Below are 18,858 nucleotides of genomic sequence, written 5' to 3' on the forward strand. Positions count from 1 at the left end.
TAAACATGAACAACACAACTTCTGATATCAACATGAACAACACAACTTCTGATATCAACATGAACAACACAACTTCTCTGATATAAACATGAACAACACAACTTCTCTGATATAACCATGAACAATACAACTTCTCTGATATAAACATGAACAATACAACTTCTCTGATATAAACATGAACAATACAACTTCTCTGATATAACCATGAACAACACAACTTCTGATATAACCATGAACAACACAACTTCTGATATAAACATGAACAACACAACGTTCTCATCAACAGTACATTTGGGGGTTGCATGGGGAGCAATGTACCTTCATCACACTTTGTACAGTTAGATACACAGTGCCTCTGTTGATTGAGTCCTTCTTGGAAGGTACCATTGGTGCAAATTGTGCAAATTGTTGCTCTGTTCTTTTTGCAATCCTCAGAGATCTTCTTTCCTATTGAAAAGAACATTTTGAATATGTTGTAGATTCTTGAACAGTTAAAATATGGTATCTGTTGTAGATTATTAGACAGTAAAATGTGTAGATTTGTAGGCAATTTTAACGGTTTGTATATTTCACTCTTACCAGGAGGGCATTTAGGGCAACAAAGGTCTCCTACAATGTAACTTTGTTCCCCACACTCAGCGTAAGCAGGGTAAGGCAGGGTAAGGCCAACGTAATTAATATAAACTGAACAGAACAACATCAAACGGAAGAACATGGTTGTCCAGTTCAACCTAGTAGTTTTTTTTTTTTTATCACAGCGAAATAAGTTGTATTGTTTTATCATGTGTAGATTCTAAATATATGGGCCACACGCATTGTTGGCTGCCATATCACTGCCACGCAGTTGCAGGTTTCTTCTTGAACTTCAGAAATATCTAGGGAGAGAAAAATAAAAGATACTGCATTAATAAATGTGATAACTCATTCATATGTAGTTTTAAAATATATGAACAGTTATATGGATGTAGTCATGTCCATTTCCTGGACGATGGTCAACCAAGCATAAAGACACGTAAGGTCTGACCAATTAATTTCATTGGCCACGAGTGCTGATATAGCACTTGGTGTGAACGCACCAAGTTAGCCTAAGTTATATCGTAGGCCATCAGCGCAAATAAGGTTTTAGAAATGTTGCGTTAACATGACTGATGCGTGTCAAGGTCCAATGGCATGAAAATGTCACTTTATGAGGTTTTCTAACATTATTATGAGTTCCCCATAGCCTACCTATGGTCCCCCAATGGCTAGAAATGGCGTTAGGTGTAAAACGAGCACTAGGTATCCTGCATGCCTTAGAAAAATGAAAGCTCAGACGCGCCGATTTGGAATTTGGCCCCATGTGTCGTCATAAGGGGCCAGGTTACGTCCCCTTGCTCTGCTTTGACCGCCCAGAGAATTTGGTCTGCCAATGAGACGATGAGCTACGACCATGCGAGCGCCACATGTGTGTGTTTTTTGTGTGAATACACACACTGTAACACAAGTTTCGTACACTCCTTTGTTATTTGGATCGTTCTGCTGTTGGTGTTATGGCGCATAACACGCAACACAATAAGCAAGCTCGCGCAAAGCGCCTCGGATGAAATTATGAATCCTAGCCATTGCGATACATCCACCGTAAACACTAACGCACATGGTACCGTGGCCCCAAGCTGCTAAGGCCAACACCCTCCACCTTGACCCGCCTCTAAAAAACGGCCCGTTTGTGTTGTGGAGAGCTCATTGTGGGACTGGCTCGTAGTGGCTGTAATTCTGAACCAAGGGTGCATTTCTTGAACGTCTTCAAATGCTATATTAAGGGGCCCACTAGCACCTATATAAAAGCATCCGTAAAGTAGCATGCCATGGGATCTTTAACGTGTAATATTTCTAAGTGAAAACTTAAAGTTTAAAGTTTAAAAGTTTAAAGAAACTTGTTGATGGCGCTGCACAACTTTCTGTCTTATGAAACCACACATTTGGGGAATGTATTAGACTAGCATCATCAGACGATGAGGCAACAATCCATGCAGCTTTTGCAAGGAAAGATACTTCGCTAGTTGTATTCTGTAATGTTTAATAACACCCCTAAACACAAGAATGGATCACCCAGTTGGCTGTGATAGACCTAGATAGATTTACACTGCATGTAAACAAAACAAAATGAGACCCGACGTTTTGTTAGATTCATTAACCTATCAAAATATGACGTGTTAACATGACCAAACTGGACGTGTTAACACACAAAATCTGTTGCGTCAACGCAACATTTCTAAGATATTAGAGTCAGATTTTATATAGTTCAGTTTTACAGTCAAATTATATCTACACAAATATAATGGAAAAAGTGTACTGGAAAAACAGTAGAGAGGGTCAAGCAAAACCGGAAACCTGAGCTAAATGTATACAGTAAACGGAAATTGAAAATAAATCGTATCAGATAAGGGCCTCGTTTCCCGATATCGATGGATCCACGCTAGTAGGATCATTCTCTCGAAGGATCTTGCGAACCTTCGTAAATTTCTTTGGACCGTTTCCCAAAACTCCACATGAACGCGCGTGCACTGCTTTGACGACATTCGTAGGATTGTAACTGTCCACTGACACGGTGCTGAAATGGACTCTGTAGGAGGGGGAGATGCAGGAATGTTGCAGGAAATTGGGTTCAAAAGGGTTCAAATATCTCCCCATCAAGGCCAACACCAGAGCAGCCTACGAAAAGAATAGACTGCAATAATATGAATGCTAAAGATATTAAAACACAATTGATTAGGACTAGTCCAACATGTGCTATACCAGTCCTAATTCACAGCATTTTCCCCTGCTGAAATTCCATATTGCAAAAATAAAAAAATAGCTTGTGTGACAACTACATTTATCTTAATGTGCTGAATTCTGAAACATGCTTTGCACAACAAAGAGAGCAGACTTTATTTGTTTCCTCATAAGGTTTCATTGATTGGCGCGCACTTTCTAGTGTAGAATCTTTGGTGTAAACATAAAAAATGCAACGTTCCATTCATTCATTATTGTTCAAACACAGAGGCTGGGCATTGACACACAGCTATTGCTGACCTGATTAGGAGAGCTTGGTCTAGCTCTTGCCCATTTTGTTGGGAAGGATGTTGTATAGGCCTTCTACACTGCCAAGCCGGTTCGGTCGCGGCTTGGCACGTCCAGAAATTTCACCGTCTTATCTCAAGCTTCCTGTGTAAAACCGAGGGGTTAAATCCCCCGTTCGTCACGGCACGGGCTTTCTTGGTTCACAGGAGAAGGCGGGGCTGCGCATGGAGTCTAGACCTCTTTAAAATAATTTGAATACTCCTGAATGTTTGTTCGTTTTTATGAATAAAGACATAATGATGCAATAATGAGTTCACGTCTGAGTGTAGGCTACCAACACGATTAAATATGGTCAGGGATGTTCGTAACTGTCTAAACACGTTCCAATAAATAGTGAACTTCACCACAGCCTCACCGAAGCGCCTACAGTGCTTAATGCAAATGATCGCAACATAAAACGCCTGCAGAAATTCTCCGACACCCGCTGGTTTCGGCATGATTCATGGACAGTATGTCTTATGTCATTGATCAATATGAGGACATTTTAACCGTGGTTGAAGTAAAACCAGAGGGAGACAGCAAGTGCAGCTCGAAAGCAACCTCTCACACAAGTGCAAAGGAATAATTCGATTTTTATTATGTGACTTGCGACGTGGCGTTTGATCGGTACATTTCAGCTGCGCATATATTTTTGGAATTTTAAATTGCTGCAATAAATTATGTTGTTGTTGACTTCTAACATGCCTCTGTCTTTGCTGTTTAAATCTAACAGTAGTCTATGAGTAATATATCGGCGGTAACCACTGTTTTTGGGGTATTGCTAAATTGCGCCAGCTGGACATTCAGTGGTATTGGATGTGTTTTAATAAAACACCACGGAATGTCCAGCTGGCGTCTCTACTGAGGCTATAGTGACGATGCTCTTAGCGCCCTACGAGTACCCCTGGAGCCCTCAGATTTTCACAACGTTCGTTACCGACGATGCTTTCGGGAAACGGTGTGGAAACTGTACGATGCACGTACGGGCAGGGGCGGATCTACTGTGGTGGCATGGGGTGGCAACTGCCACCCTAAAAAAAGCCTTGCCACCCCAGCTGCCACCCCAGTTGGCAGCGCAAATATATATATTTTTTGCTTTTACAATACATTTACAAAAGCGAGGTTTCAAAAGTCCGACTGCAAGTGAATGCAACCAGGAAATATTGCCCCATCCCGCCTGCCCCCCCCCCCCCCCCCCCCCCTCCCCGAGTGTCCCGCCGGCAATGATTTTGAAAACAAGGAAGGCGCGCCGCGAGATAACGAACGAAGCAAGCGGCGCGGCAGAGAGACTACATTCTTGAGGTAATACTGATCAACTGTCAATCTATGAAGAAATTATAATAATTAGAAAAGAGTAGGGCTGTGTATTACAGAAACATCATAGTTTAAGACTTAAATTAAGATTGGAATGCCTTATATATAGCCTAGTAACCTAACTGCTCAATCCAACATTGTTTTTCAGATGTATGTTACCTAGCAACCAAAGCTACCCGGTCTCTACGTACTCTCAACCTATGCTCTCCCTCTCATTCAACCCAGCCTGATATTAAAGCTAACTTTGGTTAAACGGGAGTCAGGGGACCTATTATGCTTTTCGACTTTTATGACCTATAAGCGTTGTTATAATGATTGATAGTCATGTTTAACCATCCACAAAAAACGATGTAGATTTTCGGGAAACTCGGAAACTCTTCCTCTCCTCTGGGCGCTTTCAGCCTTCTCTGTCAACGCTCGGTTTCGTCCTTCTCCGCCCCCTCGCCCCCCTCCTGCCAACCCAATTCCGTTGTGATTGGTTACCTTCCTTGAAGCCGCGCGCGGGCAGATTTGACCAGGCATACGGGGCCGCGGCAGGAGTGCCTGTACGTAGATGTTTTCCCGGAAATGTGAACAAGTGAATCGCAAACGTTTTCCCCAAGTGTTTAACGCTCTGCACAGCCACCCCAGACTGTCAGCTGCAGGGAATACGTTGAAATGCATGTACGTCATTATTAGACACTTTAGTATGGCTAAACATGACTATCAATCATTATAACAACGTTTATAGGTCATACAAGTCGAAAAAGCATAATAGGTCCCCTTTAACTCACACCATTGGAGCAGAAAAAATAGAGAGAAGGAAGTCCATTTGTTTATAAAGTGTAGGCTGATTTTGAAATGATATAACTCTGGTTGAACAAAGTTAATGGTAAATCTGTCCTTACTGTGAGTTAGGTCGACTTGGTTGAAAAAACAATTCATCCAAGCTTGTATTGACCCAATATATTTTAACCTTATTTCAGAAATCTGCTCCAACTTTGGAAGCATTTATGAGGCTCACTCTGCAGCTGTTGAAACCGACGGTAAGTGGGGAAAAAAAACACATTTGACACACATCATTCAGTTTTAAGCTGAACAACATTATTAATAATGATTACTGTTAATATTAAAACGAAAAACAAAGTAAATTCACTTTGAATCTTATAGAAATGAAGAGGAAGGGTGACATCAGCAGTTTTTTCTCACCAAAAACTAAAAAGACACCAGTAAAGAATGATGAATCATCAGAACAGACAGAAAGAGAGGCTCAGCAACAGGAAAGTGACAGGGTAGACGGCAGAGATGACCAGGGACATGACGAGGTGGAAGGAGGAGGAAAAGAGCAACAGGAAAGTGTCAGTGACGAGGTAGAAGGCAGAGATGACCAGGGACATGAAGAGGTGGAAGGAGAAGAACACAGAGATGAAGAGATGGAAGAGGGAGAGCATCACAGAGAGGAGGTGCGAGAGGGAGAGAGCGACAAACAAGATGAAGTGCTGAGCTCAGACAGTGAAGGGGAGCCACTGCAAGATATCTCCAGTCGAGCTGGTCCACATGGTATTGTGTTACATCTAACTAGAAAGCACATTTCACACAATTGGACATGTTGTGCATGATATAAGAGACATGGTTTAGCCTCAGTCTAATATATCCATTTTTCATTCTAGTAAATATGTTTGCATTAGTTGGACACATTTGGACATTTATCACTGTGAAGAGATTGAGAGAGAGAGTGTAATATTTTTTTTGCACAATGTATTTTAGACCTATTATAGAAGCTGAGGTTAAAATTCCTAAACTAACAAAAAAATACACTACTGTGCCAAAATCTTGCTGTATGCATTAACACAGCCCGAGGGTTAACCACATATCTAATCAATGACAGCTTCAAATTGTGTTATAATTAGGTGATATATTTTATAATTATTTAAGCTCTATTTCAATTTGAATTTCCCCCCCATCTTATAGACATATCCAAGTCCAGGTGTGAGGGGCCAGCTCAGCCGAAACGGGAGAGTTTCCCCAAGACCCTCCAGGGAGGAGCCAGAAGAAGCTTCCGTACAGACTGGTACAAAATTCATTCATGGCTGGAGTATTCACAGTCCAAAGATGCTGCTTATTGTTTTGCATGTCGACATTTCTCTCTACCTGATGCCCCCAAGACTGTTTTCACATTAATTGATGGGTATCGGAACTGGAAAAAGGCCACAATGAAGGACAGTGGTTTCTGTTCTCATGCGAGATCAGAAAGCCATGCAAATGCAATGTTTGCATGGGCAGAGAACAAAAAAATGGCAGACAAAAATACCTCAATGTTGGGCATAATGGATGAACAAAATAAAAAACAGGTAATTGAAAACCAAAACTACATTAAAGCCCTAGCGGAGATTTTAGTACTTACTGCCACAGAAAACACAGCCCAGAGGGGACACACTGAGTCTCCTGACTCAGAAAAAAAAGGTGTTTTTCTGGCCATGTTAGATTTGCTGGGCAACCATGACCCTGCGATAAAAAAGAGACTTCAACAGCAAGCTAAAAATGCAACGTACACTAGTAAAACAATCCAAAATGAAATACTGGAATGTTTGGCTGCAATGGTTAAAGAAGAAATCATTCAAGAGGTGAAAAAGAGCGCACAGTTCTCAGTTCTTGTTGATGAAACGAAAGATCTTCAGAAAAAGGAGCAAATGTCATTTGTCCTTAGGTACTACTACAACGGTGCGGTACATGAGAGCTTTTTAGAGTTTGACGTGGCAGAGAGCCTGGATGCTGCTGCATTAACAGGCAAGATCATTAGCTTTCTACAGAAGCATGGGCTGGAATATAAGGACAACCTTGTAGGCCAGGGCTATGATGGTGCTGCAGTTATGAGTGGGGTACATGCAGGTGTCCAAGCAAAAATAAAAGAAGTAGCCAAACATGCTTTCTATGTTCATTGCAGTGCACACTGCTTAAACTTGGTCATAGTGGACTCTGTTAAAAGTGTTACTGATGCAGGACACTTCTTCTCATTGCTGGAACGTATGTATGTATTCATGTCTGGCTCTTATGTCCATAACCAATGGCTACAAGTGCAGCGAGAGATGTTTGATGGCCCACCAAGGGAACTCCAAAGGCTATGCGATACTCGTTGGGCCTGCCGGCACGTAGCATGTCGCAATGTCATGGATAGATTGCCTGCAATAGTACAGGTGCTTGAAAATATTGCATCTGAGAAGCATCCCCAAAGAGCTGTTGAAGCAAGAGGGATATTGGTCCAGATTGATCTGAATTTTGTTGGATGCCTTGTACTGTTCCGAAAGGTCTTGAGTGACGCTAAATATTTGTCAGACATGCTCCAGTCTAAAACAGTGGACTATGCTAAGGCTGTTGAACTAATTGAAGCACTTAAGGAGACATTGTTACATTATCGTTGTGAAGCCTCTTTTGATGAACTGTGGAGTGAAGCACTTGATGTATGCCAAAAGAGTAGCATTGATACAACTCAGCGAAACCGAAAGAGGTACAGACAGACATCAAAGGCACTTCAAGATAGTTTCATCCCTTCCACCTTGGGACAGCATGTAGTTCCAGATAGCAAACACACTTTTTGTGTCAATGTCTACTATCCAGTTATGGATAACATGATTGGAGAAATAGACAGAAGGTTTTCCAACAAAAATTGTAACATCATGCAAGGTGTCCAAGCACTAAATCCGTCAAGTACTACTTTTTTGAGAGAGGAGACAGTTCTTTTACTGGGAAATGCTTATGATTCAAATATTGAGGATCTTAAACACGAACTGCATCAGACAAGGAGAGTACTGGAGAGAAAAAAGAAGGAAATGGAAAGTCCTACCACTCTGATGGAGTTTGTTCAATTTATGGACCCATACCAGGATGTTTTTTATGAGTTGTTCAGGTTGTGTAAAATAGCAGTAGTTTTACCAGTGAGCAGTGCATCTTGTGAACGAAGCTTTTCAACTCTTAGGATCATAAAGAGTTACTTGCGGTCTACTATGACAGAGAAGAGATTGTCAAGCTTGGCTGTACTCAGCATTGAATCCAAACGCACTAAAGCTATTGATCTAAATAAGTTTGTGAGGCGTTTTGCTGAACAACATGGTAATCGCCGCATTCAGCTCCTGTAGGCATGCCAACGTCATGTTCTTTTGAACTGTGGCACTTTCTTTCTGTTGTTTTCCAGTTCCACTGATTGTACTGATGTATTTAGGTACTGTTTGTGACCAAACATGGGAAAATGCCACATTTATATTAATGGTTGAATCTATATTGTATGTAAATTATTGGAATCAGTGAATAAAGTGATATTTGCACTCAAGTTGGACTGATTATTGACATCTGATAGGAATATCTCATGGACAAATACCAAAGGCTTATTGTTAACTAAAGTACATATGGCAGCTCTCTTTGCATATATTTTTAGCCCCATGCCCCCTGCTGGTGTAATAGTGCAGGTGTTTGTTGTAAGGCAGGTTGATTTTGTAATTATTCAGTAATAATTTATACATTTTTGTCTGAAACCTTTTATGTTTAAATGCAAGGCTTTACTCATCCCACAATAAATTAAGTATAATGTTATTGAGTCAAAATATCTAAATGTGGGGGCTTTCCAAGAAAATATTGATTGATATGGCTTTAATTAAATCGGCATACTGTATATTTTTTTATATTATATTATATTATATTTTATATTTTTATTTCTTATTGCTTATGTTTATTTATTTATTTATTTATTTTTTCCACAATGTCTTGCTTTTTAAAAAATGTATGATGACTATATGCTCTGTAAGGTGACCTTGGGTGTCTTGAAAGGCGCCTCTAAATTAAATGTATTATTATTATTATTATTATTATTATATACTTCTTCCACAGGGTGCCACCCCTCAAAATCTCCTGCCCCCTCTTGCCACCCCATGAATATCTTTCTAGATCCGCCCCTGCGTACGGGGCACTTCACAAACCACTTATTCTAACGATGCTTTCGGGAAACTGGGCCAAGACGTGGACATTTAGAACAACAACTATTTTAGGAGATGTGTCAGGCAAAACCCAAGACTAATGAGCAAGCATGGTCATGGGGTCATGGTTGGATGTGATGAACCGTAACGACTGCGTGTGGGGGGCGGACATGACATGCTATTTTATGTATTCTTTAATATAGGTATTACTGGGCAACTAACACAGTATTCAAAGACGTTCCCGAAATTCTGCCGTGCAGCCACGGTACCATGCGCTGTTTACAGTGGATGTATCGCAATGGCGAGGTGCACATAGCCTTTAGCCGTGTTCTGTCAATATTCTAGAACACACGGGAGGCATGTCGCAGTTCATGTACTTCAGCGAGTCAAAGCCAAAGTTCCTTTCCCCCAATTCCTTCTCAACCATGTGTGTGAAAATACAAGAGACGTCAAAAAACCGACATGAAACACTTGCGTTACAGTGTGTGTGTTCACACACACATGTGGCGCTCGCACGGTCGTGTCTCATTGGCGGGCCAACGTCTCTGGGCGGGCCAGGCAGAGTAAGGGGAGGAGCTTAGATGCTTTGTGACAGACCAAGACATTCCAAATCAGCGCGCTTGTGCCTCCGCTTGCAAACAAGCTCCTCGGAGCTGCTTGTGCAGGCGGACTCAATAGCTGTGTTCAAAATCGTTCCCTATCACGGATATAGTGCACTATATAGGGTGCTCGCCATTTTGTAGTGGTGTTCGAATTCTCAGTGGTTAATTTCATGCACAATATAGTGCACTTAAAATACCCAATGAATAGTGAACGATTTCGAACACGGCTCATGTTTCAAAAAGTGACGTGAGTCAGTGGAGGGGGGGGCAGGCAGAGACTGTGTGTGTGAGCCGGACGCAGAGCGGTAGAGACATAAGCAGAGTTACGAAATAGCAGGTGGCAGGCGCGGTTCGAAACTGGTGTTATTTGGAACAAATGTGCTGTAATTTCAACGCAAATTAAATTATATCGATATTGACGATATGGTCTCGTTTCATATCGCGTTTGAAAAAATATCGATATATCGCCCTACTAGAGACCCACATCCCAGTACAGCGGGCAGCCCTGTTGCACTAGAGACCCACATCCCAGTACAGCGGGGATGTGCACATTATCCTCAGGATAATGTCTGACATCAGAGGAGTTGCAGTGTTGGGCTCAGTCTCAATCCTTTGCTCCAACCAAAATCTCCCCCCTACGCCTCGCTGTTGCGCGTTCATGCGCAGCGAGACGTGTCCCGAAAGCCGTTTTAAGGCAGGGTAAGGGGTGAGGGGGAGGGCTAGCATCCCCTTGAAGTTAAGATTTTCGATGGGCACCCTTGCAATGCTGCAGTTGGGCCTTGCTCCCGCAATACCTTGCGAGAAAATGGAAAATCAAGAAAAGTCAAGATGGCGGGCGAAAAGATGCGACAGGATCTTAAACCGCAAAGGTAAGTGTTTCTATGTTAATGATCATTAAATAAATGTGAGCCCCTCCCTCCACCTCAAGCACCTCTCCTGCTTTGGTAGCTCTAAGCCCCCCAACCCCCGGGAAGGAAGAAAGATGAACCATCCACTGATGGGTTAACACCGACTGAGTTATGGATCAAATGTGATGGTTGACGCCTTTCTGTATTGCGCAATATTAGTTCCATTATATCACTGGTTCTTGTTTGTATGATATTTATGTTTTACATGGATGGTATACTACCTCAAGTTCTATGTTTATTCTGGTTTTATGTATTATGTTGATCTTGTATGATGTTTGATCCAGAATAAAGCTTCTGCAGTTTCTAACAGATTGTGAGCATGAATAATATTCTTATCTAATCATACCGTGCTTTTCCTTGTGGCTAAGGTTGCATTTCTAAGACATTCAAACTATACAGTCAAATTCCAGAGACATTGTATCAAAATATAAAAAAAATAAAGAATAAATCAAAACCCTGTCAACGACTACGAAGGAGGTACTGTAACTGGGTCTTGAAGGGTTGTCGACACATTTCGTAGGCGTAGGGTTGAGGGGTGGAAGAGCCAAGGAACGGGATTGGGCCTATAGGCTAAATAACACACTAGCTAGAGCCCCTTTCACACATGCAACGGTTCAAATTGATTAGTTATGCGACACTCTCACATCACCATTGTCAGTTTATCACCGTGAAAAACAAAACATGAATATAACTAAATAATCACTCTTCAAATACCTTATGATGTTCCCAGGAGCCACAATGTTTGATACAAAAACGTTCTAACAGTGTCAAGGTCTACGTAGTTTCCCGTGAGCGACCTGCACGAAACCGAAAGTAAGAACGGCACCATAAATCACTCTTTTTTATAGTTATAGTTTTATAAACCAACTGAATTTTATAAAATACTGACTTGAATATAATGACGAGGATATCAGATTAGATTGCGTTTATATTACCTTACTTTAATTGAGAGCGTCCAACACAAGTAGGCTACCTGTCGAATCACACTCTTCCGCATTCGCCTGTAACAACGCCTAGGAGGATATCAGAAGTATTCATGATGCCTTTCTCATTGGTCGGATTGTTATCCCTGGAGAATCCAGGAAGGCACGGTAGCCTACGCCAATTTCAGCCCCGTTTTGTGCGTAGGCTACGCAACGGTTATAAATGAGACCCCAGAACTGTTTCTACAAAGCTGATCCTGCCTGTTCCCGAACCCTTGCCTGTCTGACCACCCGCCTGTTGTCGAGTCCCTGCCGGTCTGCTTCCCTGTTTTCTGCTCCTCGCCCGCCTGTCTGCCCTCCTGATACTGACCCCTCGCCTGCCCGACTACCCGCCCGCCGACGGAAGAGTCTAGGCCCAGTCTACCTGAGTCTAGTCCCAGTCTACCGTTCCCCAACTCTTGCCTGCCCCCGTTTACTCTGCCTGTCCGATCCTGATCATCTGTGCCAACAATAAACATTTCGACTGCCCTGTCACCATTTCCAGTCTGTGCACTTGGGTCCTGCCTACCCCCCCTCAACAATCGTTCTTTGAAGATAAATCCACCTTACCTGTCTCTATTGAGTGTCTTTCTCAATATTTATTTTCACATCATCCTTTATCTGTTGTTCAGGTCAACTCCATCCAAAAATTCGAGAGGTTTGCGCAGTTTCACGTCAAGTTAAATTCCATATAATGGACACGAGCTAGCTTCAGTAAACCACCCAGCAGAATTGTTAAGTTTCCGTTTCAGTTTAAGTATGAAACTGAAACTTTCAGTAGCCTAAATGTTTGTGTTTGTGTGCGCTTCCGTGTGACTAGAAACAATTAGACATTATTTTCTAATAATCTTTGTTATTTTGTATGATTATATAACTAGCCTACGTTTAAACAACTTTAGTAAAGATGTAACACATTTATTAGATCACATTTCAGATTTCTTTAAATGCACAACTATCGAAAGTATTTTCTTCAATATTTGTTTTTGTTTCGTAAAAGAAACAAAATGATATGATGTTGTAGGCTATATAACTTATATGATATGATATATGAAAACTGATATGTCTACATGGTACGATTTGGGAGACACTTCATGTTGGACGAAAACACAACAGCAAGACAGCGTCCCTCTGTGATCCGGATCAAAGGCTGAACCCACGGGAAGCCTCTCCTATTTGTTCCAGTGGAGTCCATACGTCCTGCGCTCTGTGAGCTAGCTTCCCTGGTCCCTTCGCCGCTACAGACCTTTCCTTTGAACACCTTTACCACACGACGGCCAGCCAGCACCAGTCCCACCGCCGCCGGGCCCCCATTCTCCTGAATTCTTTTTTTTAACTTGTATTTTTTTAAGATCCTTCCTGTGTTGCGATTACCTGCCTATTTTTTTTGTGTTTGGTAGAAGCATACTTTCTGCTGATGTTGTCCACTAGGGCATGGTGGGAAACTAAAGTTTTGTGCACCTCTCGAGACACAGGAACCCTTCCTAATAGAGGCGGCGGGTTTTTGATCTGGGTGACTCTGAATGTTGGTGTAGTCTTGTTAGTCTTTTCCTGTATTTTTCAGTTATTCTTTTCTGTTCGAGTGATTCCTTAAGAGCCTGGATTTCTCTGTATAAGTTTGACTCCCTTCTCTTGACTTTCTTCCTTCCAGCACTTCTCTGTCTAAAATGATAAACATTAGTTTATAGATCATGAGCTCTAAACTTCATATTCATTGAACAGAAAAACGATGACAAGCCGTTACTTTAGTTTTTTCAACATCATTTCATAATCTATTGATAAACCTATTTTTTATAAAGAAAAATCTCTACCTTGACATCCGAGGCTGTGGATTAACTTCAGGACTCTGGGGTGGAGTCAACTGGCTCTCTATCACTTTCTTTCTCTCTCTGGTCTGACGTTGGGCTTTTCTCCAATATGCTTGCTTCCTTCTCTTCTCCCTCTCGCTTAAATCTCTCACTGCCGTCACCTTTCCTCGCTGCTTGTTCTCTTGCCATGTCTCCCTGTGCTTCTGTAAATATGCAGCCCTTTTCTCAGGATCAGCATTACGCCAGGCCCTGTACTGGCGCTGCTTGTCAGCAGCAGTTAAGCGACTCATCTTCCTAAAACAGTTAGTTAATACTTAGTTAACACTATTAATGGTTAGTTAATCTACCAGTTATTCAGTATGTATTCATTATTAAAAAACAAAACACTATAAGCATAAACTATCACAATGAAACCTGGCAACATTGTCAACCGTGTTACTCCCTGTCTACTGTGTGACACTTGATGGGTAACAGCTGACAGGTAACAGGGTTGACAGTTCGGCCATTTTGGGGCCTTGTGCTAACTGGCAACTTTGAACCTGTCGCCATATGACCTTGATCAACTCGTGTTTTGATACACTTTCAGTTAATATTAGTAAAAAATAATGTGTAATGCAAGTGAATAAGAAAATGTTGATAACACAGTTGACAAGCCATTAACCCACTCAATGTAAAACCCAAATTATTGATGAAATATTGAAGAGGAAAAGGAAAAACTTACCCAACTGTTTTCAAATTTACCACCACTGCAGGAAATGACATCACGTGGTGTTGGACATGTGACTTTGGAGCAAACCCTTGCTGAATTATAGGGGTTTTGTCAGTGGGTTGTGGGTAACACGGTTGACGGAAATTTCTCGGACTCGCACAAAGTGGATGATTTAATGTTTATTAATAATTAGAATTGTTTTTAAAACACATTCATCATATTATGATTATTTCCAAGAAATAATGATTAAAATAATTCTCAAAAACGCATAGTTTATTGTTTTTTCGGCAACACCTGACATTCAGCAATTAGGACAGCAAAAAAACAGCAACTTCTAGTATGGAATATGCATTTTCTGATTTTTTTTTATAGAACTGGTTGAACTTTTTAAGTGAAATGAAAAATAAAAAATAAAGACATTTTGTACAATTTATAAATACATCCCCTTGGACATGACATGTACCCCTAATGCAAAGAAATTAGTAAAATAGAAAGTTAAAAAAGCTTTTTAGAAAGTGCAATGTATTTAAGATCCACACATCGGCTGTGTAGTGGGAAGCGATTTGATTGGCAGTATGTGTCTGCAAAGACTAGTCCCCCATACGTCAGACACACCCTCGGCCATCCGTCGATGATAGCACCTAACGTTTAGCACGGAACCAAAGCTTCATTCGCTACAAAATGAATCATGAGTTAAAAATGTACGCGTCATCGTTAGTTTAAAAAATAGTGCAAAAACATCAAAAGTATCATCAAGAAATTCGCTAAAAAAAAAGAAGATGTTTCAGACTGGTGTATTTCCTCCTCCGTTTTTGAGTTTGATTCATCAGATTCACTTTCAGGTTAATCCAGATTTTCTAGAACTGGCCTTCTTCTTCTGCAATGTCATTCCCCTTCAGTAGTGAAGCACGGCGCCTGGGTCTTGGGATATTAAAGTGACTTGATTCCGACTTGGAGCGAACACGACACCTTATGGCTGACGGAATAAGGGGGGTGACCTGGGAGACTCCATGGTCTCTCCTGATGGGGACTGGTTTTAGTGAGTTTGAGTCATCAGATTCACTTTCGGGTTGATCGTGATATTCGCGAACTGGCGTTACTTCTTCATCTGCAATGTCATTATCCATCAATAGTGAAACACGGTCGGTGGACAACTTGGGATTTTCAAGGCAGCTTGATTCTGACTTGGAGCGAAAACGAAACCTTCTGGCTGACTGGGAGGTGGAGGGGAGACCCAGACTGAGGAGGCTGGAGGGGGAGGAGGGACCCAGACTGAGGAGGGTGGACCAGGAGGGGGAGGGGGGACGCAGACTGAGGGGGGTGGACCGGGAGGTGGAGGGGAGACCCAGACTGTGGAGGCTGGACTGGGAGGCTCCACTGTCTCTCTTGATGAGGACAGGCTGATGGTCCTTCTGATGGACTGAGACCGACACAGATCCATTATGTGTGGGGCTTGAGGGTCGGGCTGGACCCGGACTCTGGTCACCATGATGATCATCCATAGTTCTATCAGGGATAGTTATGGTACATTCTTGTTGGTCCCTGGTTGGTTCAGGACCATCAGTGGACCTTAGTGGTGTAGTTTCTGGAAGAGAAGGCAGCAGAGAGTCAGGACATACAGCCAGCCTCCACATGCAGCAACACTCACTGAAGACTGAAGCCCAGTGGAGCAGCTCTGCAGCTGGGTACTCTCAGGTAGAGATGAGGACACACACACACACACACACACACACACACACACACACACACACACACACACACACACACACACACACACACACACACACACACACACACACACACACACACACACACACACAAACAAACACACAACCGCATACCAGAGAGACGCTACCACTCCACACAACCAGGGACACACAACCATAAACAAAACCAGTTACCCAACTACCCCACAAACAAGAAGCACACAAGGGACACACAACCAGAGTCAGACACACAACCAGACACACGCAACCAGACAAACAGTGGGATATGGCTGCCATTATCGTTGTCAAACGAGGATACAAGTAGTAGAAGGATGCTTCCACCCCAGAGCTGTTTGGTCCGGTTAAATCAAACCCGGGAGCGTTCCCCCTGACGCTGCCTTTCCTTCGGGGCGGAGTGTCTTTTGAACGCCAGTTTGGTCCAATAAAACAAACGATCATTGAAAACAGGGTTCTATGTCCGCTTCCAAGTGAACTCTGGTTTGGTTGGCTTTAGGTTTTCCACGTTATCCGACCCGTCTACGCCTGTGGTCAAGCCAGCCGCCTCTAAATTTTGAGTGCACGCGTATTCTATCCTTTATGGCAAACGCAGTGAGTCGACCAAGCAGCAGCAGCAACATGTCAGAACAGCAGTCAATATCATTCAGCATAACCTCCAAGATACATGTTAGTCTAATGTAACCATGATACATGTTAGTTTAATGTAACCATATTACATGTTAGTTTAATGTAACCATGATACATGTTAGTTTAATGTAACCATATTACATGTTAGTTTAATGTTACCATATTACATGTTAGTTTAAAGGTGCTTGCACACCGCCTCGCTGCCGGACGGTTCAGCGCGGCGGTGTCGGGCCGGGCGTTTTCAAAAGTGTCTGGTGCCGGGCGGCTGCCGCTGAAAGTTTCAACACGGGGAAAGCTGAGCGGCGGGGCAAAATCTGTGCGCGTTCACGTGGGCAGCAACCGCTTCCTGGTCTACGGCCGCTTTTGTAACCGCCCCCCCTCTGCCGCCCTTCCCTCATCGAGATGAACGGAGGCGGCGAGTTGCCGTGCGGCGGTGTGAAAGCAGCTTAATGTAACCATATGTTAGTTTACTGGGACCATGATACATGTTATGAGAATGATGTAACCATATGATTATAACTGATCATGAATATTTAATAGAATTATAGCAACAATGTGTCTGGATTAGGCTATATTGACATGAGTTTCATTACTGCAGCTTTAACACAATTAACACAACTCACCTTCAGCAGGCTGTGTTTCAATGGAGGGAGCTGGAGGGATGGATGTCTCTAGACCTGCAGGCTGTGTTTCACTGGAGGGAGCTGGAGGGATGGATGTCTCCAGACCTGCAGGCTGTGTTTCAGTGGAGGGAGCTGGAGGGATGGATGTCTCTAGACCTGCAGGCTGTGTTTCACTGGAGGGAGCTGGAGGGATGGATGTCTCCAGACCTGCAGGCTGTGTTTCAGTGGAGGGAGCTGGAGGGATGGATGTCTCTAGACCTGCAGGCTGTGTTTCACTGGAGGGAGCTGGAGGGATGGATGTCTCTAGACCTGCAGCCTGTGTTCAAACATACAGTTCATCCATACTGTTACACCACTGCATTAAGTTATTTGTCATTCTACTGCATATAAGGTAGCACTGTACAAACACACTTTATATCATTTGACTAAGGCCTACAAATTGTAGGGCTACAATTAATTATTAACAAGGTGTAACACACAATTTTAACAATAATAATAAAGACTAAATAGCAGTTTATTATTAATGACACAGAGACCACAAATAATGGGCTGAACGTACAAGCTCCGTAGAGAGGAGAGATGTGTATGTCCTTTCTCCAGCATCTCCACCTGGACGGTTATAGAGTAGATAAAGTTAGCCTTATGTAATGTAACCGTGATACATGCTAGTTTAACGTAATCCTTACCTCCCAGGACTGATATTACGAAAATATGTATCCTATCATTATGAACTGCTCCATATATTCTAATCATGTAGAATCAGTTGACCCCGTTCCTGGTTTCCACTCTGAATTAGCCTCTACACAGAAGAACACCTTGACAGACTGAATACGTGTAGGGAGATGGCTGCCATTATCGTGGTCAAACAAGGACAGAAGTCTTTCTACCCTTCATCCCTGCTCTTTGTTGTCATGACCAGTGGCGGTTCTTCATTTAATTAAAACCCGGGCGAGACCCCCCGCCCCCCAAAAGGCACGAACAGCCACGTTTTATCATAACAATATGAGTGAAAGAGAAACTTATGTTTCTCAATGGCAAGAAATTCGGGGTGTGTGACTTTAGCCCACTATTCCATTAGAGTATTGCTCTCTATCAGGAAGATTTCAACCCACGCTAACAGCGGATGCCCCCCCCCCCCCTTGTCCGTTCCATTTGGGAGACTCAATGCCTGATTCCACCGGACGCGTTACGGCAGCGGCACGTCTTGGCCGCGGTCACCGCTGATGATTTTTGCCACAAGCCGTTGCTGAACCGCGTCAATTTCAACAGAGCAGATCGAGCAGGGCAGGAAGTGAAAAAGTAAAAGCCATAGAGCATCCGGTCAATTTTCAAAATAAAACACAATACTCAGCTCATGTAACTTTACATCAACATTATTACGTCATGACCGGTGGCACCAGGTCAGCAGTCAATAAAAGGGTCTCAAATCATCCTTTTTATAAGGACAATGTCAGAAAGGACAAAGCCTGGCATTTAATTGCAGTAGTTTTGGGAGTGGAAGGTGAGTACATTAGGTTTAGGATTATCGCGTGATCTCGTGATCTCGCGTGAATACGGCTC

The 18,858-nt window shown here is 42.6% G+C and overlaps 1 long non-coding RNA gene across 1 annotated transcript; it reads right to left on the bottom strand.

The window, feature by feature from the left end:
* Positions 1–458: 458 nt before the first annotated feature.
* LOC115553573 (uncharacterized) lies at positions 459–12,565 on the bottom strand. The gene is made up of 4 exons (XR_003978468.1): positions 12,381–12,565; positions 11,784–11,861; positions 11,563–11,645; positions 459–875 (listed from the first exon to the last, which is right to left on the bottom strand). It is a non-coding gene; the product is annotated as an uncharacterized LOC115553573 (long non-coding RNA).
* Between the last annotated feature and the right edge of the window lie 6,293 nt (positions 12,566–18,858).

Source organism: Gadus morhua, chromosome 1, assembly GCF_902167405.1.
Source record: "Gadus morhua chromosome 1, gadMor3.0, whole genome shotgun sequence".
NCBI classification, from domain to species: Eukaryota; Metazoa; Chordata; class Actinopteri; order Gadiformes; family Gadidae; genus Gadus; species Gadus morhua.